Genomic DNA, 22805 nt, shown 5'->3' with positions numbered 1-22805 from the left:
CTGGTATCTACCTAGACATGGGACAGGAGGGAATGACATCATCCATGGTAGCATTCACCTAGATTTCACTTTCTGAAGAGAAATGGGTCTCTTGAATTTCTCCTGGCTCTCAACCCCTCAGGGGACAAAGGGTGAAAGAGGCTCTGTCTTCCTTTGACCAGTCCTCAATTGAGCCTTATTTGCCAGGAAAAGGGGGGCCCAGCTCTTTCTGACAAAGTTGACCAAGAAAGCTATTTACTGGCAAATAACTGTTTTCAGCTCCCTAAAAGCCACCACAAGGCTCCACAGGTACCTGGTAAGACTGTACTTGATTCAAGAGGTACAAAAACAGAATCAAAAGAGAGGTAAAGTAGGCAGTCCTACAGGACTCACTTTGATGAAGAGCATATCTGCAGGTCTTATTTCATTTTAAAACATCCTTGAAGAAATTTGCTATGTACTCTATAATGGTTCTAAATGAAAACCATTATATTCTATATTTCATTACAGGAAATATAATCATAAATTGTATCCAGATTATACTTATATATTTTAACATTCAGAGGATTGATGTGGTAAGAGAGGCAAAAAAAAAAAAAGAACAAGCAAGTATATATATATAAACTAGATAACCAATGAGGACCTACTGTACAGCACAGGGAACAATATTCAATATCTTATAATAACCTATAATGGAAGAGAAAGTAAAAAGAATGTGTATGTATATAACTGAATCACGTTGCTGAACATCTGAAACTAAAACACTGTAAATCAGCTATATTTCAGTAAAAAAAATTTTTAATAAAAATTACATTAAAAAAGAATACATAACTCTACCTGGTGAGTAAAATAATTAAAACAATATTCTCACAAACAGTAAAGGAAAGTGGAAGGGACTTAATTGTGCTATTTTTGTATTAATTTTTTATTTTAAAGGTAAGATTTTACATATAGAGAGATGACATTATACGTAAATATAATAATTTCTTCTTTACCCATACATAAGAATTTGCCTGGGTTTTTTTTTTTTTTTCATACTCTATAGAGTTGTACTTGGTTTGCATTTATTCCTGGGACCCAAGAGATACACCAGATACACCACAGTGACTGCAGAAATTATTTATCTCATGTATTTGTTAGGTTTGAATATTCATCTATTCTTGAATAGCAGCCTGATTGTGACATTGAAATCTTGCATAATTTTTTTAAAGATGCTGCTTAATAACTAAGCTTAATGTGTATTCAAAACAGCCTCTGAGCAGCCACAGTCCCTTCAGTCCTACCGAGCTTCCCACTCCAGTGTAAGTCAAGTGACAGCATTAGCCCACTACCTCTCGGCCCATTTGTGTTAAGCTCAGACTAAACTCTTTCTCGGGCTGGGAAACACATCAGTCGGGCCATTTTTCACCTCTCAAACTAAACTGGCATGAAAACAGGAAAGAGAATTTATGAGATGCCTATTGTGTGCCTAGCATTGCACTGAATCAGTGGTTTTTAAACTCTTTTTCATTACTTTTTCATTACTATTCCCCCTAAGGAACATTTTTTCAATGACAAAGAATCTGCCAGCAATGCAGGAGATGAGGTTTCCATCCTTGGGTAGGGAAGATCCCCTGCAGAAAGAAATAGCAACCTACTCCAGTATTCTTGCCTTGGAAATCCCATGGACAAAAGAACCTGGCAGGCTACAGCCCATGGGGTTGCAAAGAGTCGGACTTAGTGACTAAACAACAACAAGCAGCCTTTTTAGACATTTTATTTCTAATCACTCCCCTCCCCCATTTATGTTTAATACTACAAATATACTCTGTATCTGTTCATATACTGCATGAATATCTGTGCTTTATACAAAAAGTGTAAAACATTTTTGTCCCCTAATAACCAGTTTTTACTCCTTTAGGAGGGGGGGTGATATTACTCCCACAGAGAAAGATATACTAGATGCTCCACATAAGCCATTTAACTTGATTTGAGGCAGCGTAGTGTCATAATTAAAGTATAAATCTGAGCCAGACTGCCTGGATTCAAATCTGAGCATTATCTAGAGGTATGATCCTAGACAATTAACTTCAATGTGCCTCAGTTTCCTCATCTATAAAATGGGAATAATAATAGCATGTAATTAAGAAAATCACTGTGCATGTTAATTTAGTTAATATAACTATATACTGTTTAAAATAGTGCCTGGCAAATAGTAAGCACTATACAAGTGGCTGCTATTTTTTTTAACTAATCAAAGAACCCTGTACCACCAGTATTATAAGTATTGTAAAGCCTATTTTAACAAAGAGGAAACATACATTCAGAGAAAAATAGAATAACTGGCCTCAGTCCACACAGTTGGTAAAAGCAGAGCTGGGACTAAAGCCCAGGTCTTCAAGACACCAAAATAGGCATTTTCTGTCTATACCTTCTCCATTATAGAGTAGACTCCCTAATCACCAGTTTCACCTTCTGCAATTGCAGTTATTCATGGCCAGCCACAGTCTGAAAATATTAAATGGAAAATTTGAGAAATAATTCATAAGTTTTAAATTATATACCTTTCTGAATAGCATGATGAAACCTCAAGCCATTACTCTCCTTCCTGCCCTGGACATGAATCATCGCTTTATCCAGGGGATCCCTCCAAGCCCCCAACCCCTGTTAGTCATTTAGTAGCTGCCTTGGTTATCAGATAACTACTAAGGATCAGGACATCACAGTGCTTGTGTTGAAGTAACCCTTATTTTACTTAATAATGGCCCCAAAGCACATGAGTAGTGATGCTGGCGATTTGAATATGCCAAAGAGAAGCTGTGAAGTGCTTATTTTAAGTGAAAAGGTAAAAGTTCTCAACATACTTCTTTTTTAAAAAGGGAAAAAAATCAGATGGGTTTTTTTTTGCATTTTGTATAAAGCTACCAGGATATTCTTGCACATAGATTTTTCTATAAACCTTCCTTTGTTTTCATAGAAGTGCAATTACAGAGTCAAAGTAGATGAATGTTTTCAAGGCTCTTGAACATAGTGTCAAATTACCCAATAAAAAGATAATGCCACCAGCAGTACACAAAACCCCTATATGTTTCAGTTTTGTCATGTGTAAAAAGGGGATAATAATAGAGTACATAATGAAGTCACTGTTCTGGCTAAATTAATATAAGTAAACTGTTTAAAATAATGTCTACCCTCTTGTCACCCACATTCTTGTCAGTTTTTAAAATATTCACCAATTTGCTAAGTTAAAAATAACGTATTTCTGCTTTGATTTCTATTTCTTTGTTATTGGGGTTGACATCTCCATATATATTTCTTCTTTTGTGAAGTATTTGTTCATGTTCTTTGCTGATAAAACAAGAACTTTCTTAAAAATCCCTCTAATAATGACCTTTGGGCTCCCCTGATGACTCAGGGGTAATCCGCCTGCCAATGCAGGAAACACAAGAGATGTGGGTTCGATCCCTGGGTTGGGAAGATCTCTTAGAGAAGGAAATGGCAACCCAGTCCAGTATTCTTGCCTGGGAAATCCCATGGACAGAGAAGTCTGCAGGCTACAGTCCCGTAGGATTGCAAAATAGTTGGATACAACTTAGCAACTAACCAACAACAAATAATGTCTTTTGTGTTCTATCCTAGCTAATGATTCTTAAAGCTGCTGCATTTTTATAAACCATTTTTGAGGCTCAAATATTAAAACAGTCCTAATTTTTCATTACTCAGCTTTTGTTTTATAGCAATTGTCACTTACTTTCCTGCAGGGCCTGGGTGTGGGGGTGGTGGGAGGGGAAAACTACCAGAGGTTGATTTTTTTTAATGCCTTTCAGCCTTAACCACACCTAAATCATCCTAGATTCTATCGCAAGATGCCTCATCACGTCATTGAACGAAAAGAACTGAACAGAAATAGTAAAAAGCATCATGCAAAAGAACAAATCATGCTGTCGAGACTCCCAAACAACCAGACGCGCAATGTTTCTTTGCTGTGATCCACCTGTCCCCCAATACCCTGGGAGAACTTCCGACAGAATTTACTCAAAGGACAGATCCAAGGCCCCTCCTCAGAACTCCAAACTTAGGATCTTGAATGATAGGCTCTAGAATCTGCTTATTTCATGAGCTTCTTGAGTGATTTTCTGAGAATCTCAGTGCCAAAGTATGTCTTGTTTGCCAAATCATGTGGTTTGTAATCTGTCTTACAAAGAATAATTAAACCAAAGGCAGAAAGCCTCTGTCATCACTATGGTAGGTATCTACTAAATTTAAAGCATGATTATTTCTAAGCATGGATCTCCCAGTAATTTGTTAAGTGATCAACACAGAGAAACTTGTCTCCCTCCTCACCCCCATTTCTAGCTGTGTGATCCTAGTAAGTTACTTCATTTGCTGGGCCTCAATTTCCCCATTCACAAAGGTAGGGAATCAAGCTACCTGTTATCTCACAGAATCATTCCAAGTCTCAACTGAGACTATATACATTAAGTATCTAACAATTTCTGGTGCCAAAAAAATGACAGTTGTTACACCAGTAGAATGAAAAATTATGCAGCTGAGGATGAGAAATTGGTCTAGAGTAATAGCTGATCATAATGGAACACCAGAATCTATGAACCACTTTCACAGGCAATTTCTTGTTTGACTCTCCAAACGTTTCAGCGAGATAGGAAGAAAACATATTGTTACATCCCTTTTACAGATTGAGGCAACTGAAGAGTGACCAAGGCTATAAAGCTATATAGTTAGTATTGATAAATAGTAGTGCTTGGAATGTCTGACTCTAGAACCCAATATCTCAATACTTGCTAAACAGGTAAAAGAAAGAATTCTTCAAGAGAGTTTATAGTTCATTCAGTTATTTCATGACTGGAAACATTCTCTAGTGTATTCAACCTAAAGAATGCCTTTCCTAGGCTTAGAAAACACAATAAACAACACCTAAATGAAACTGAGAGTAATTATTTTTCCAGAATCTAGCTTGCTCTCATTTACTTTCAAGGTTACCTGAGTTCAAGAGAACTTAGGTGTGGCCACTGTGGCCATTTTCAAGCTCCCATACCACAAAAACTGTTCAAAACAGATTTAAAGGACAACTCAAAATGCCCTCTCCTCTTCTAAGACCTTGCAACCTCTCACACTTAGAGCTGAAGGTCCTTTCCCAGTTCTTCTTACAGCTCCCAAACACCTTCCTCCTTTGCTTTAAAGAGTTTTTACATAATATTCATGGTCAAGTTTAGGTCTAAATTATCAAAATTAAAACCCTCTGTCCTGAGGTATAAGTTAATGAAAACGGATCTCATTTTTATTCAATCCCCCAAACTCTTGATGTGGAAGGCACTCTCTCTCTCATCTATATACCATTATACGCTGTTTCTCCACAACCAAAAATATTAACTGAAGAATCATAGAACTATGAGGGAAACAACCCACTGAGATTGCAAACAGCATATTTCTCTTCACAGAGCAATGCATCATTTGAATATAGCCTCGTTCTGTGTTCCCAGCTTTGAGTCAGGACCATTCATAGTTCAGCACTTTATAATTACATACAATTAACAGCTCAGAGGCTGAGCAGCAGCAGCAGAGTGACTGGGAAGCAGTGAAAGCTACAAATCTGTTTTGCAGTAGTGTGTATTTTTTTCTCCCTTGATTTTCTTTATTGTTGTTTTGCTTGATGCTTATTAGCATACCTCTGGGGAATGTTGCAAAGATGTAATGCTAACGAGCAAACACTTGTGAGATTGCCAGCCATTTCAGATGACTTTCTTTCTTTCCAGGGCACAGAAAGGGGAAAAATGAACTGACACATTGTTATGCAGCAAACTAGAATTATGCAGAAAATGCAAAATTATGCAAAATATTATTTATGCAGAGGAAAGTCCTAAAGAAGTCAGGGCATCACTGATTAGCAGTAAGAAAGTAGGAATGGGTCTGAATTTCACTGTCTACCAAAGAACCTTGTTAATGCCAGAGCATCATAGCTATTTCAATGTAAGAGGCAAGTTACTCTATCTGTCCCTAAGCTTACAGACCAAATGATAGAGCACTGAGCTGGGTGGGGTAAAGGAAGTAGAAGTTTACAATGGTAGTAGGTATATAAAGGCCTGTCAGAGATTCAAGGGTCACTAGATGATAATAATAAAGTAATAAAACCCACAATAATAGCATGAACACAGCCAACGTTAATTGAATTCTTACTCTGTCATAGTCACCGTTCTAAATGCCTCACATGGACTAACTCAGGTAATCCTTGCAACCACTCTGTGAAGTAGGTGAAGTTATCAATCCGTGTTACACTTGAAGAAACTAAGGCTCAAAGAAGCTAGGGAATTTGCCCAAAGTCATACAGTGAGTAAATGAGCCAAGATGGAATTTGAACCCAGAAGCCTATGCTTAAGTCCATTCTGGGAGATGCTAAAAATAGGGCTCCACTCCTGGGGAGTTCTAGAGCTGTGTTTCTAAAGTCTCAGGTTTACAGACCCTTTTGAAACCAATGAAAACAATGGACATTTCCAAAGAAAAATGTATATACACTCATGCCAAATTTCACAAATAATTTTGAGGATACAGGGACCTCATGAGCTACATCCTTGGATCCTTGTGACAAACCCTGTTCTAGATGAAACCAGTCATGAAACTGACACATGTAATTGACTCTGGACTCTCAGAAATTCAAGAAATCCCTCACACACCGCAAACTATCACCCGGTGATAGTGGGACGCAGCATGTGGTGGGACACGGGACACAGACGCAATCACCCTGTTGTTTTCAAGAGCACTTGAGACCCAGCTCTTCTGCTGGCAACCTGATCACATTTTGCATTTACAATTATATGTTGTCTTTGTGGTTCTTATTTGTTCCATTAGCACTCATTTCATGTTTCTTCTCAATGTCCTTACCTCTCAAGAGCAGATACTCTTAGGGTTTATTATAAATGGAAGGGACTTCCATTTATAAGGTTTATTATAATGGAAGGGAGGGGAGATGGTCCTCTAAACATCATCTGCTATGGAACTCCTTCACTCCTGGGTCCTCTGGGTTCCATCATGTTCTCCTTTTTCTCAGAAACCTAATTCTAACTTCCAGGTGGAACGGGCACCAAAGTAACAGAATAATTCAGTTTTCCTTGCAAAAAAGTAATCCTTATATTGGCAATTTACCAATTTTTCCAGCAGACTCAGAGACGTGGGCCAGTAGCTCCCACCATGATGGGGTTTGAGGGCTGTGGCCAATGTGCCGAAATCCAGGCCTGCCCCGAGGTGTTCCCCATCTGAGAGCCCATGTAGGAAGACAGGATGGAGTGAAAAAGGCCCCCTGCCAGACTCAGGGATGACTTCACAAGGACACGGACATTTGAGCGGGGTCTTGGAGGATAAAGAGGAACTGGTCAGTAAGGAAAGGAGAGAGGGCATGGCTAGTGAAAGGACAGGGAGGTGCATTCAGGCATGGGAGGAGACCAGAGAAGTTCTGAGTCCTGGAGTGGACATGGGAAAGGTAGGCTGGGGCCAGACTGTAAAAGGACTGTACCTTGGGTGAAGAAATTGGAATTTTATCCTTTAAGCCATTGGTTCTCAAACTGCAGTGTCCGTAAAACCGATCTGAGTACTTGTTACAGATATAGACCCCCAGGTCTGCTCCCCATGCTTCCGAATCGATAGGTGCATATTTGACAAACAGGTGATTCTAATGCAAGCGGTCAGCAGACCACACTTGGGGGAAAAACCTCCACTCAAAACAAGGGGCGGGCTGCTAGCAAACTAAATAGATTACTGAGAGGAGCTGTCTTTACACTCGCTGTACAAAGGAGAGTGTGCACACAGAGGTCCGTGCCCCCTGAATCACACCCACAGTGATTCCTGGGTGGTAAAACTCGTCCAAAGGTACTCTGCCCTTATACCAGAAGAGAGAGACCATGAACAGCCCCACCTTTCAAGACAACTACACTCGCAGGCTATCCTACACTGCAGGATTTACCTATGAAAAGTACCAGTCATGATCCCTGACCTTGGGAGGTACTCAAGAAAGTTTGTGGATGGAATCCTCTCTCCAGGAGGCAAAGGAAATTGAAGGTCCTCTTTACTGCAATTCAGAAATCTCAAAGTAACAGATATCCATCTGGCATTTTTATCAGCAATGACCCCGTTTCCCCAGAACAATGTTGGTGAAAAGGCAGTTCCCTGTAATGGGTTTGCTTTATAAAGAGGGTTTGGAAGTTCTTCAGAGAGACGCTGTCTGATGGCAGTCTCTCTCCAGGCGTCTAGCAGAGCTTCTGCCTGTTACTGGCTGAGGTGGGAAGACACCGCACAGATCTTCGTACATGGCCCTGATTTCTCCACCTGCGAATGTCACTGAGGGGTCTGAGCTGAGTCCCTGAGAAGGTTTGGATTCACCATCTTGGATATTAGTAGATGAGAAACACTCATTTAGCCCTTCAGAGAGCTATGAAGAACCCTCATGCCACACACCCCAGTGGGCACAGGAGCTTCTCTCAGAGGCACCAACCAAAAACCTCTGCAGGAGCAATGCAGGACCTGCCCTGTTCAGAGCTTTCATTGACAGTCAGACTTCTCATCTTTACAAAGGGAAGATTCAGGGACTTCCCTGGTGGTCCAGTGGATAAGAGTCTGTCCTTTCAATGCAGGCGGACTGGGTCTGATCCCTAGTCAGGGAACTAGGTCCCACAGGCCTCAGCTAAGAGTTCAGATGCTGCAACTAAAGAGCCCGCGTGCCACAACTAAGGCCCATGGCAGCCAAGTGAATAAATAATACAATTTTCTTAAAGGGAGGATTCAGTTCCCAGTGCCCGGGACTCCCTAACACAGTCCACCTCTGCACTCCACTCACCTGCTTCAGGATTCATCATGTGCCAAGGTCTGATTCAGCCTCACCACTTGTAAGAAATGTGTGATGTCTGCGGGACCTAATAGCTGCATATTTGCCAGGGGTCACTCTACGAGTCAACTAGTGTCAGCTGAAACGGATCAGGCTTCTTACAAGACATGCAGGAAGAGGCGAATACCTTCCCTCTCAGTGTTTACTCCTCTGAACACTCCATTACTGCACACTGAGCAGGAGAAGGCACACGGGAGGACCTGCTTTAGCCGTGATTAACTGCAGAGTCATTGTTGAAATTATTTGCATTTGTCTGAATAAGACTAACTTTTCAGACTATGTCATTCAAAGAAATGGTTAGATATTATTTTTCTGGCAGCAATAATCAGGCATTTTTCATCAAATGGCTTCCTTGCAGGAAAAATCACCAAATAATGGTAGAAAAACACCCGGCTGTAAATACAATGAAGCATGAGGAGGCAAAGTCAAGATTTAAATGGCTCTCACGCTGCAGGGAAAGACCGGGCTCACTGAAACGATGTCGTGCTGTTTCTGGGGACACTGGGAGCCGCTGCTGAGGCGCTAATGGGCCCCACACAGGTCTTGAGAGTGGCTTCCTCACAGGGCATCTATAATAACTGGGCTTAGGGTTTTTACCAGATGAAGTAAATGCAGGGCCCAGAGCCCAGGAGAACAATAGCTTCTCTGCACCAGAGGAGATGTGCAGGCTTCCGCCTGGGGCTTAGACTTGTTTCCACTCCTGTGTGCCCCTCATTCCATGAGGCCGACAAAACACATCTCACACACGAGGCCTCCACACAGGCCCATGGAGGCTCTGGGGGAACCCTGGAACCCCAAAGCTGATTGTTTCTAATTTGGCTGCACCAGGTCTTAGCTGCAGCACAACGGATCTTCGAGATTCTTTGGGGTACACGGAATCTTTTAGTTACTGCACTCCAACTCCTAGTTATGGCATGTGGGATCTAGTTCCCTGACCAGGGATCAAACCCAAGCCCCTTGCACTGGGAGCACAGAGTCTTAGTCAGTAGACGACCAGAGAAGTCCCCCACAGCTGATTAATTTCCTATTGCCACCCTATCTCCCTTGCCCCCAGCAAAAAAGGGGGAGGTGGTCAGGGGCCTTTACAAGAGTAACAGCTTTTCAGAACTAGTTCTTAGGTTATACCTCTCCCCACAACCAGAGTCCCATAAAAAGCTGCCTCTGATTCTTGTTAATAACAAGACCCTATGGGGCCTTCCTGGGACAGACCCCTCCCCCATATCCTCTGCTGCAGCTCCTCTCTGAAGTACCTAGATAATAGTATCTGATGCACATTTCCTGGATTGTAGATGCTAAAACCACCACTAAATGAAAGAAATTAAATATTTGATGACCTTGGGCACAAAGGCCCCAGACCTACTGATATCTAAGAATTGATGATATTAACCCCTGTGACACCACCCTGTTATCTCACCATCAACCAATCAGAGAATTGTGCATGAGCTGCTGAGGTACCCTAGGACCATCCCACACACACACCTCACCTGGCCTTTGAAAATGCTTTGCTGAAACCACTCCTGGCGTTTGGGGGTTTATAAGCACCGGCCACCTATTCTCCTCATACAGCACCTTTTTTTCTTTTTGGAATATAGCCAATTTACAGTGTTGTGTTAGTTTCAGGTATACAGCAAAGTGAATCAATTATACATATACATATACTCCACTTTTCTTATAAATTCTTTTTCCATACAGGCCATTACAAGTATTGACTAGAGTTCCCTGTGCTATACAGTAGGTCCTTATTAGTTATCAACTGTATATATTATAGTGTGTATATGTCAATTGCAATCTCTCCATTTATCCCTCCCCTCTCCCCTACACTGTGGCCAAAAGTTTGTTTTCTACATCTGTGACTCTATTTATGTTTTATAATAAATACATTTGTACCATTTTTAGCAGAAGATCTAAATACACATTTCTCCAAAGAAGACATGTGCTCAGTTGCTCAGTCATGTCTGACTCTCTGCAGCCCCATAGACTGTAACCCACCAGAATCCTCTGTCTCCATGTCCATTCTCCAGGCAAGAATACTGGAGCAGGGCATCCCCTGCCCTAGGGGATCTTCCCAAGCCAGGGATCAAACCCATATCTCTTGCATCACCAGCACCACCTGAGAAGCCTATACAGATGGCCAAAAAGTACATGAAAAGATGCCCAACAACACTAATTATTAGAGAAATGCAAATCAAAACTACAGTGAGATATCACCTCACACTAGTAAAAATGGCCATTATCAAAAAATCTACAAACAAGAAATGCTGGAAAGAGTGTAGAGAAAAGGGAACCCTCCTACATGTTGGTGGAAATGTAAATTGGTACAGCCATTATAGAGAACAGTATGAAGTTTCCTTAAAAAAAAAAAACAGCACCACAACCCAGTGTCAGGCAGTGAATTTGTGTGTGTGCACATGCATAGGATTTTAGTTCCCTGACCAAAGATCGAACCCATGCCCCTTGCAGTTGGTGCATGGATCTTAGCCACTGGACTGCCAGAGAAGTCCCCACAATCTGGTGTCAGTCAGTTCAGTTCAGTTCAGTTCAGTCGTTCAGTCATGTCCAACTCTGCGACCCCACAGACTGCAGCATGCCAGGCTTCCCTGTCCATCACCAATACCCAAAGTTTGCTCAAGCTCATGTCCATTGAGTCGGTGATGCCATCCAACCATCTCATCCTCTATTGTCCCCTTCTCCTCCTGCCTTCAATCTTTCCCAGCTTCACGGTCTTTTCCAATGAGTCAGTTCTTCCAATCAGGTGGCCAAAGTATTAGAGCTTTACCTTCAGCATCAGTTCTTCCAATGAATATTCAGGACTGATTGCTTTCAGGACTGATTGGATGGATCTCCTTGCAGTCCAAGGGACCCTCAAGAGTCTTCTCTAACACCACAGTTCAAAAGCATCAATTCTTTGGCGCTCTGCTTTCTTTATAGTCCAACTCTTACATCCATACATGACTACTGGAAAAACCATAGATTTGACTAGATGGACCTTTGTCAGCAAAGTAATGTCTCTGCTTTTTAATATGCTGTCTAGGTTGGTCATTGGCTCTATTGTGTGCAGGAGAACAGACCTAAGTTTGGTTCAGTAACAATCTAAGTTATATTTTCAAATAAGAACTACAGATGTAAAATCCCTTCCAATCTATTTTATATAACGCCCAAATTTGTCTTTGATTTAGTTCAACAATTGTGTACTGCATGTCTTAATGAACCTATATCTTCCCGGTACTACTCAAATCAAGAACAAGCCCTTCCTCCTGAGGTCATGGCCATCAGTGAGCCAGCCCTGATCTATGACCAGCCACATCCTCTCCTATTCCTCATCAGACACCCCTTCCCGAAGGTGGTCTTTCGTTAACTCCACCACATCAGCTCTCCGTCACATCAGCTCTCCACCAAGGTTGGAACTGCCACACAGCTCCTCCACATTGTTCCTTCTGTTCTTCCTGCGAAAGGTCACATTTGTTCCCAGCACTCCACCTTCCCAGAAATCTCCACCCAGAACAGGCCCCTCCTACTCAAACTCAATTTATTCCTACACTTCATTCTGGGTGCCGCTCACAACTTAACCCACACCCACCAAATCTTTGCTGAGGGCTGCTGCTTTAGAATGCTCTGTCCCTTCCACGGTTGCCCCATTAAATAGGCAGGTTTTCTCTTCTGCTTCACATGTGCATACTTTCTTCCCACTGGGATGTGACATTTATAAAACTGGAAACCAACCCTGTACCTCTTTCTGTGGATTCACCTCCACATTCATCGAATGCCTATTACGTGCCAGTCATGCTGTCACTCAAAGCATCAAAAACGGTACTTAGTATGGAATGCGCTTGAATAAGGAAGTAAACATTTGTTGACTTATCGAACAGACTCAGAACCCAACAAGCTCATTTGGGTTTCATGGTTTCTCTTCATTCTCATAGGGAGGAAAAGGCAGTTAAATACATATACATCCACTTGGATGATATTTTTCACAGGCAGGCTTCTGTCTCTACATGAATAGGAATAACATAATTTTAAACATTGAGCTTGATACTTCCCACCATGGAGGGATAATGGTCCAACCCACACCAGGTGAGTCATCCTGTGTGGGCAGGGGAGGAGCCTCAGACTGTCTTTCAGCTAGGTGACATGCAGAGTCAGCTTGGGGAGCCGGCCTGAAAGAAACACAGTCACACCAGCTCAGCCTATGTGGGACCTGATTCCCCTGTGATGGCCCAGAACCTGCCCAGCTGGAAGTCAGGTGATGATGGCCCAGTCTCCTAAGTGGAGCAGGTGGAGAGGGGTTCTCACAAGCTTGGGCTTTGCTCACACCCAACCATGGACCCCGGAGAAGGCAATGGCATCCCACTCCAGTACTCTTGCCTGGAAAATCCCATGGATGGAGGAGCCTGGTGGGCTGCAGTCCATGGGGTCGCTATGAGTCGGACACGACTGAGTGACTTCCCTTTCACTTTTCACTTTCATGCATTGGAGAAGGAAATGGCAACCCACTCCAGTGTTCTTGCCTGGAGAGTCCCAGGGACGGGGGAGCCTGGTGGGCTGCTGTCTATGGGGTCGCACAGAGTCGGACATGACTGAAGTGACTTAGCAGCAGTAGCAGTAACCATGGACCCATGCCCACAGTCCACTGTGGAAACAGTAGTTTCCAAAACCATCCACTCCAGAACACACCAGCCCTCAGGACAATGCTGGGAGGCCAGCCAGGCAGCAGACATTGGCCGCTGAGATGCCATCTCTCCCACTCAACCCAAGCCATTCAGGGCTGAGAGGGACAGACAGTAAGCCAAATGGAATTTAAAATCCTGGCTCTGACAGCTGTATGACCTCAAGCAATTTGCTTAACTGTTCTCTCAATTCTTCATCTATAAAATGGGGACCATAATAATATCTATACTCACTGAATGTGGAGAATCAAATGAGCCAAATATATGACAAGCTTAACACAGTGCTTGTCACCCCATAATAGATTGAGATTATTAACATTAACTGTGATCACTGATATCCAAATTTGGACTTTTTCTCTTGGATCCTAAAATGGTTGCATGTCAAGTATTTTTGCAAGAATCTATTAGCTTTTCCCTTCTTTCTCAGCTACATTCATGCTTCAATTTTCTCTTTCATTTCCCCTTTCCCTCCACTCCGGTGACTACTAATGACCAGGAAAACACAAAGACACAGACTTGTTCTGAAATTACATTGAAAACAAAAGGAAGTGAATGCTCTTATTCTGTTGGTGGGAATGCAAATTGGTGCAGCCACTACGAAAAACAGTATGGAGGTTCCTCAAACAACTAAAAATAGAGTTGCCATATGATCTAGAAATCTGAATCCTGGGCATATACCCAGACAAAACTGCAATTCAAAAAGATATATGCACCCCTATGTTCATAGCAGCACAATTCACAATAGCCAAGACATGGAAAAAAACCTAAGTGTCCAGTGACAGATGAATGGATAAAAAAGATGTAGTATATATAAACAATAGAATACTATTCAGCCTAAAAAGGAATTGAAATAATGCCATTTTCAGCAACACGGATGGACCTAGAGATTATCACACTAAGCAAAGTAAGTCAGAAAGAGAAAGACAAATATCATATGACATCGTGTATGTAGAATCTAAAATACAACACTACAAAACAGAAGCAGACGCACAAATACAGAGAACAGACTTGCGGTCGCCAGGGGATGGGGGAGGAATGGACTGGGGGCTTGGGATTAGCAGATGCAAACTAGTATATACAGAGTGAGTAAACAACAAGGTCCGACTATATAGTGCAGAGAACTATATTCAATAGCTTGTGTTAAATCTAATGGAAAAGAATATAAAAAAGAATATGCATATATATATATGTATGTATAACCGAGTCACTTTGCTGTACAGCAGAAATTAACACAGCATTCTAAATCAACTATACTTCAATAAAATTAAAAAAGCCAAAGGAAGTGATGGCCCCATGTTCAGCCTGCCTCCAGCTGTGAGCACCACACCGCAGCTCCATAATCTGCCCATCTCTCATGGTCGAAACATCACTTCCTCTGCAACCCATCACTGGCATCTCTGCACTGGAAATGCTTTAATTTCTCAGAAAACAGGGTGCCCATTTTTTCCCTGTGTACCAATTAGAAGCCTGCAATAAGACATTTTCTCATCCAGTTTGTTCCAAAAAATGAAGCATTCCAGCAGCTTCTATTTTGACCAAATTCACCAGAAAGTAAACTGCTTCAAAAAAGAAAAAGTGTGTGTGCATTTGTGTGAGCGTGCATGCACATGCTGGAAAGACGGAAACTTGTCTTTGTTCATGTAAAGTTCTCTGTATTCAGTTAAACTATTTGGACTTTGTCTTTTCTTGTAAGAAAGAAAATATAATACAGAACATTAGTCTAGATTTTCCTGGAATTTGGCAGCCCTGTAGATCTTGTTCTACTCTCCATTTACTGAATACTTTGTTATTAATATTTCAGTCTCTCAGTGTGCTTCCGTTGTGATGGAAAAGTGTTTGCCCTCTAGGAGCCAAATACAACATCTAATAGATCTGTTAGCCAAGTATGTAGCTTCATCCTTTATTTATTAAATAATGAGACTGCTTTCCTAAATAGCACTTTTCTATACTTAAAATTACGTACTTGAAAAGACTATAAGACCATACCCTTCTGTGGGAGGCAGAATAATGCCCCAAAGATGTCCACATACTATTCCCCCAGACCCATGACTATGTTACCTTATTTGGCAAAAAAAATAAAAAGTCACTGTGGCCTTAAAGATGAGATTATCCTGAATTATGTGGATGGGCTCAGAGTACTTAAAGTGGAGACACTTTCCTAGCTGTGGTTAGAGAGAGCTACAATGAAAGAAGAGTTAGAGATACCTTGTAAGAAGGACTTTACGCGCCACTGCAGGCTTTGAAGACAGAGGAAGGGACAAGAGGCAAGGAATGAGGCGGCCTCTAGAAGCTGGAAAAGGCAAGGAAAGGTATCTTCCTTAGAACACCCAAAAGAAATGCAGTCTCGCCAATTCCTTGATCTTAGCCCAGTGACACCTGTCTTGGACTTTAATGACAAAACTGTAAATAACAAATTTGTATTGTTTAAACTCGCTAAGTGTGTGATAATTTGTCACAGCAGTAATAGGAAATAAATACACAAACTCAGAACTAACTCTCTGACATCACAGTCAGTATGTGGGGTTCATCGAGCAAGCTGTAGGGAGTTTCCATCAGAAGTGGGATGAATTACAACTGCAGGTCTTGCACATGCTATTCAGTTGCAAGTATGCAGTAGCATGAATGAAGGAAGGAAAGACTGTCTACTGATTGGAAACCCAACGTATCTACTGATAGATACACTGAAGGAAATATACGGTGTACTAATTTATGGATTATACAGGTTATGAACTGTATGACCTGGTGGCTCAGATGGTAAGAAATATTAAGCACCAATATTAGCCATGAAAAAGAGTGAAATAATGCCATTTGCAGCAATATGGATGGACCTAGAGATTATGATGCTAAGTGAAGTAAGTCAGACAGAGAAAGACAAATATAATATGATGTCACTTACATGTGAAATCTAAAATAATGATACAAATGAACAAATTTACAAAATAGACTCACAAACATAGGGGAAAAAACTTATGGTTACCGAAGGGGAAACGGGGACGAGTAGGGATACATTAGGATTTTAGGATTAACAGATACACACTACTATATGTAAAGTAAACAACAGAGACCTGCTCTATAGGGCAGGGAACTGTATTCAATATCTTAAAATAACCTATAAGGGAAGAGAATCTGAAAAAGAATATATGTGTGTGTGTATATACATGTATAACTGAATCACTTTACTGTACACCTGAAACTAACACAAAGTTGTAAATCAAGTATACTTCAATTTTTAAAAAAGGCAATCTGTCTGCAACGCAGGAGACCCAGTTCAATTCCTGGGTGGGGAAGGTCCCCTGGAGAAGGGGTAGGCTACCCACTCCAGTATTCTTGCATTTCCCCGGTGGCTCAGACAGTAAAGACTCCACTTGCAATGTGGGAGGCCTGGGTTTAACCCTGGGTTGGGAAGATCCTCTGGAGGGCATGGCAACCCACTCCAATAGAATTGCCTGGAGAATCCCCATGGGCAGAGGAGCCTGGTGGGCTACAGTCCCTGGGGTTGCAAAGAGTCAGACATGACTGAGTGACTAAGCACAAACCAATCACCTGAAAAAGAAATTCTCTGTTCCTTATATGTAGTGATTATATCCACAAGTAGGAAGTCAATATATGGGCTAGTACTATTTGGCTAAGGATATCAAACATTTTATAATTTGATGGCCTACTGGGGTAGAATTGTATTGCTTTTGTTAATGAAATGGGTGAGTTCATCAGCACAATTCTTTGTCAGAAATTTGGTTAAAACAGAAGGCAGAGAATTCCACTAAGTAAATTTTAAAAGGCTTAACCTCCAATGCCTAGCTGAGAAGGCAGTATACGATACAGTAAACAAACATAAGCAATTGCTTGATCTCAGGTCTTTCCCAACTTAGAGGAAAAGGTGCGGAGGTAAACTGGAAAGACTGAGAGGCTGAGAATACTGAAGTCCAACCTCACAGAGGCTGGACCATCAATTAGACAGAGGCACCTGGTGTGTATAGCTGCTCAATCATGTCCGACTCTTTGTGGCCCCATGGTCTGTCCATGGAATTCTCTAGACAGAATACTGGAGCGGGTTGCCCCTCCCTTCTCCAGAGGATCTTCCCGACCCAGGGATTGAACCCCGGTCTCCTGCATTGAAGGCAGATTCTTTGCTATCTGAGCTATAAGGAATTTCTTCAAAATGGCACAAACTCAAGCCCAGCATTTGCAAAATTTACATAGACTTCAGGTTTATTCTTTTCAACACTGCTATTGTGATAGATCTTGCTTTCCAGAAAATTCTTTCATCAAGGTACCAACACATATTGTGAATTCCCAAAATTGTATACTTCCAATGGTTATAAGAGTAGACAGAAGCATCCAAGGTGAAGTTTCTGTATAACTGGCTATGTAATGTGAAAATTCCTGTTGCATTTGTTCTCCTCGAAAACCATCTGAACTCACAGAATTGCAAGTAGCTGCTTCCCCTGAGGTTTCATGATGCAAATGAAAATGTTACAAATTTGAGAACAATTCCATTTTTTCCCATTAGAAACTGTGTAGCAATCATATTTTTTCCATCCTTGGCAAATTGACAGATAACAGAGTACATGATGATAATAGTTATAGATCACCCTAATTGCCATTCAGAGTAAATTAATAGATTCCTACCCTTAGTCTTTCTTCAACAAGTACAGCCAAGCATTCTCATTAAACTTGGAGAAAACAGAAAGTTGCCTTCTGGGGAGTTTTGACTAAATGTAATCGGAGCATGCACCAGAGAAATCAGACAGGATGTACATTTGGAGATTTCAGAGTCAGTACTATTTGCTGGCACACTTCTTTCATTTATCTATGATAAAGTAGTCTAGTGATGACTGTATTGTCTCAGTAAAGCAAATTTTTATTCAGATACTGTCAGAGGAAACTTCTACTCAATCCACTTGACTTCTCTCAAACCAATTGACAGAAATTTCTCCAGGTATAACTACAGTAAAACTGAGACACTCAGAGACCATTGCAAGTTATAAATTTTCTCTTTTACTATCCCCAAAGCCAATAAAAATTTCCCCTAACTATGATATTTCTATATCTAAAAACACCTCCTGCACAGCTTCACAAACCCAAAGCCACACAAAAGTCTTGCTGCAGGAGCTGATTTTTTTTATGAAAAAGAAAAATCATATTCATAATCAACTTGTCTCCTTCGATATGTGAAACATTTTCAAAACAGCTTTCCAGACAAAGATGAGCCATACAATATCCAAGTTAGCTGAATATTAAAATGATATATAAGTTGAACAAATTTTCTACTTCTGTGCTGGAAAGACTGCTCTTGTTACACAAAATCCATTCTGGAAGATTTTTCTAAAGATATTAAAGAAAATCATTCTCCTTCCTAGACTGTCAATGAAACTTGAATATGAGGTTTCTCCCACAATACATGAAGGCAGACAAAAGTGAAATGGAATATTACAGTCTTCATACTTCTGCTGAGTTTCTTCTCCATTCCCTCTATGTGAAGGACCATATATACCCAACAGACAAGAGAATCAAGGAAACTAACAGAATAACAGACTTCGTAGGGTTCAGAACCAAAGATGTGTGCAAAAAGCAGGAATGCCAAGGCAAGGTACAAGTAATACAAGAGATTTTAAAGATATAAAAATTTAAGTTCAGAAATAACCCTGGCTACTGGCTGCTCCTGGCTTGGCTTTAGTACTAATAGTCACCAAAAATGTCAGAGTTTTGTGCGCAGTCTCAACAGCAAATTCTAAGATGCTGAAATCAGTTTAAGGCAGGTGGGACTGGGATAGTGTACTAGTTGAAAACCTGGAGTCTAAATCCCATATCTGCTACTTACTAGCAATGATCTATTCTCTTAAACCTCAGTTTCCTCATCTATAAGATGGAGATAATAATAGTTTATCTCATTGGATAGTAATGAAGATTAATTGTAGCATGTAAATTCTCTAATATACACTGGGAAGTTAGAGTGGAGTTCATGTAAAAAAACATGATTAATGTAAGAAAGGGGATTAGATAATAGAGATGAATGAAAAACTTCAGTATGATGATGGATCCCTAGCAGGGGGAGGGGAAAACAAAATGGGATGTTTTTAGTGGGAGTGTTTGAAGGTGACCACAGAACATTAAATGTAAGCAGAATAGTAATGTGTGACTGTTAGAAAGAGTTAGAGGTGTGATCACTATTTGAACCCAATTCAAATGTCAATTGAATTGAAATTGAATACAGAAAAAGAAAAAACTCAAAAGTGTTTCATAAGCCTGTGGCTAACTTACCTTCCATGTTTGTAAGGTTAACAAGAGGGGTAAAAGGCTGATGCTGGAGCAATGATACTTCACCGTCTAATCCTACACATGCTGTGGAATCCTTGAGCTGTGGTTGACATGAGGAGGTGTCAAGGCCTAGGGTAGAATCCCATGGTTGGTCCCGATGAGACTCTCAGTGGGCAGATGCTCCTGGGACATTTTCAAAAATAGGTAACTGAAATATTCAACCCTCACCTACCACGGAGCCTGGCCTGGTGTACCTATATACATTTCTGGAGGTTGTCTACTACTTGGGAAGCACCAACTTAAATCCACTCAACAAGAGCTCTCACTGGAAGAATGTAGAAAAGAAGTTGGAAGACTTCACCTCCTTGATGCTCCACATAAAAAACCCCTCCCAAAATTGAGTTGTTTTTATGTAATAAGCCAAAAGTTTCATCATGTTCAAGGATGGCCTTGCAATACTATTCAAGTGCACAAATAGTGATGAATAAACTCAGTGTTTCTAGGTATAACAGAAGAATGTCCATCAGCTGTATTAAGGGCGTAAAGTTGATCAGGTGCCAAGCAACGTGACTGCTTTCCATCAAAGGATGAACTCAAGTAGATGAACCCAACAGAGCATGAGCCTCCAAAATGTCAAGAACTTGAGGGTAAGGAAGACCCAGGTTCTTGTTCTACCCTAGTGCATCTGTGACTCGGGTAAGGTCCCTTCTCTGGGCCTCCATTTTCTCATTTGTAAAATGAGGTGTTGGGACTAGATAATCATTCAAATTCTTCCCAGAACTCTTCACTTGTGAGTCAGGGTTGGGTACTTTTTTTAAAGCTTCAGCCACTATTTCCTGCTATGACAAGATTCATGTCCTATGTCTAGAACCACAGTAACTGTCCGGGAAAATCGGCCCCAAGTCCAGAAATGGCCCTGAGTTGACCGTAGGGCCTCTCGATGCTGGACTGGAGAGAAGGAAGCCTGTTCCTCTGCTTAGGGTAGGATGGGGACAGCACCTGGCAGCAGAATAAAGAATGGGGATCTAATTTCTCCCTGGTACTCTTTCCCCCTCTATTCCAAAGCTGCCTGAGGCAGTCACTGACTTAGGAAGAAGGTACGAGAAGCTGAAGCTCTTTCAATTAAAGCTATCAACAAGTCCAGTGGTGAGGAATGTTTATTAAAAAAAAATAATAAATTCTGCCGTGTGCCTGAACTACAGATTGCCTGCAAAGTGGCCCATGTGGTAACAGCTATATAAACTTTATTACCTAGTAAAATTTGTGTCTTAAAACTCTTGGCAAAAGCCTTCATTTGACGAACTCAGACTTTTCTTTTCCCCTTGGCTGGCCCAGATAGAGAAGAGTTAGTGCCACTGAATAACATATGAGGCATTTGCTTTTTGTAGCAGATTTGCTGTTCTTTGTATTGTTCTAATGCTTTGTCATATAAGTTAACTACCACCCAAACAATAAGCAACTGTTCATACTTTTTTATACAACTTAGCTGAAGATTTGAACTAAATTCAGGATCCTTTGATTCTTGAAAGGTCCTTTCCTCCTTCAGATCTCTGGTGCTCTACCCTTTTTGATATATATATCTATACAGTCAGCACAGGAATGATTATATTTAAAGTTTGGATTTATTTTTAAAGTATTGTCTACTGAGTTCAAATGAAATGCAGAGCAATATTTCAATATCTCACTAGTTTTGGAATGTGGATTCTGGATGGCAAATCTTACATTTATTTCTATTTTCTTTGAATGGTTAAGAAACCGTGCATGTGTGTTCTTTCAAATTTACAGCCAACTCTGAAATTACAATGTAATAGCCTTAAAATGGTTCAAAGTGCCTCTCACAGGAATGAATTATAATGGAAGTATCAAGAAAGGCATTGAGCATTATTTGGAATGCAGCTTTGTTTCTATCTTGGTTTATCCTTTGCCAATGGCTCCATTAGGGTATCACTCAATCAGACTCTCTGCTGGATGGCAAGTTCACATTCATCCATTCACTCATCAGTCAAAGGAGAGCAGAAGGCTCCACTCCTGGAGAGCTGTGGCCCCTTGAGAAGAGAAGCTTTCTATTTCATAGTTTTTAATTCCACCGATGGTAAAAGTACCATATGGACAGATCCATTGCTCTTCTCATGAAATGTATTTCATGCCTCCACTCTTGTCCCTCCTATAAGAGCTCCATTGAACATCAAGACTAATAGCCTTTTCTAAATAAATAAGAAGATATTTCACACCACAGGGTGTGATGAAGTGATGTGCTACTTATTTCGTCAGCCTTCAAGAAGCACATGCTATAGCTCTTGATGATTAAAAAATGTAACAATAAAATTAATATTGTTACTGAAAGGTGTGGGATCCAACTGATAGCCACTCAAAAGCCAATAAACAGGCCAGGTTGGTGGAAAGGAAAGTTTAGTTTTTTTCAGATACTGGCCACTTGCAGTCCAAAGGCCAACTCCCCGCACTGACAATCAGTGTGATAGAGCTTTTATAGGCTAAAAGAAGGGGGCTACATGCAGAAACAGTACAGTCAGCACTGACAGTTATCTTCAGATTAAACATCAGTGTCTGACAAGCGTCATCTTGGTCATTGTGCTGCTAAGTCATATCCTGCTATTTGCCACTCCATTGACTGTAGCCAGGCTCCCCTGTGCTTCACCATCTCCCAGAGTTTGCTCAAACTCATGTCCATTGAGTCAGTGATGCCATCCAACCATTCCATCCTTTGAAGCCCCCTTCTCCTCTTGCCCTCAGTCTTTCCCCACATCAGGTCTTTTCTTATGAGTCAGCTCTTTGCATCAGGTGGCCAAAGTACTGGAGCTTCAGCATCAGTTCTTTCAATGAATAGTCAGGGTTGATTTAGGTATATTTAATCTTCAGTTCCAGGGTCAGTTTGTTTTCATTTCTATGGAGCCAGTTCTTGGAACTGTGGCAGTTTATGTAATGGCTATAGTCTGTTCATCATGTACTTAACCTCTTCACTTGGTGAAGGTTTCAGTATCTACAAGATAGTTCACAGGTTAGGGCTCAGAATATTG

The sequence above is a fragment of the Bos mutus genome, chromosome 10 (genome assembly GCF_027580195.1).
Source record: "Bos mutus isolate GX-2022 chromosome 10, NWIPB_WYAK_1.1, whole genome shotgun sequence".
In the NCBI taxonomy this organism is placed as follows: Eukaryota; Metazoa; Chordata; class Mammalia; order Artiodactyla; family Bovidae; genus Bos; species Bos mutus.
Note: the sequence above shows the minus strand (reverse complement) of the source record.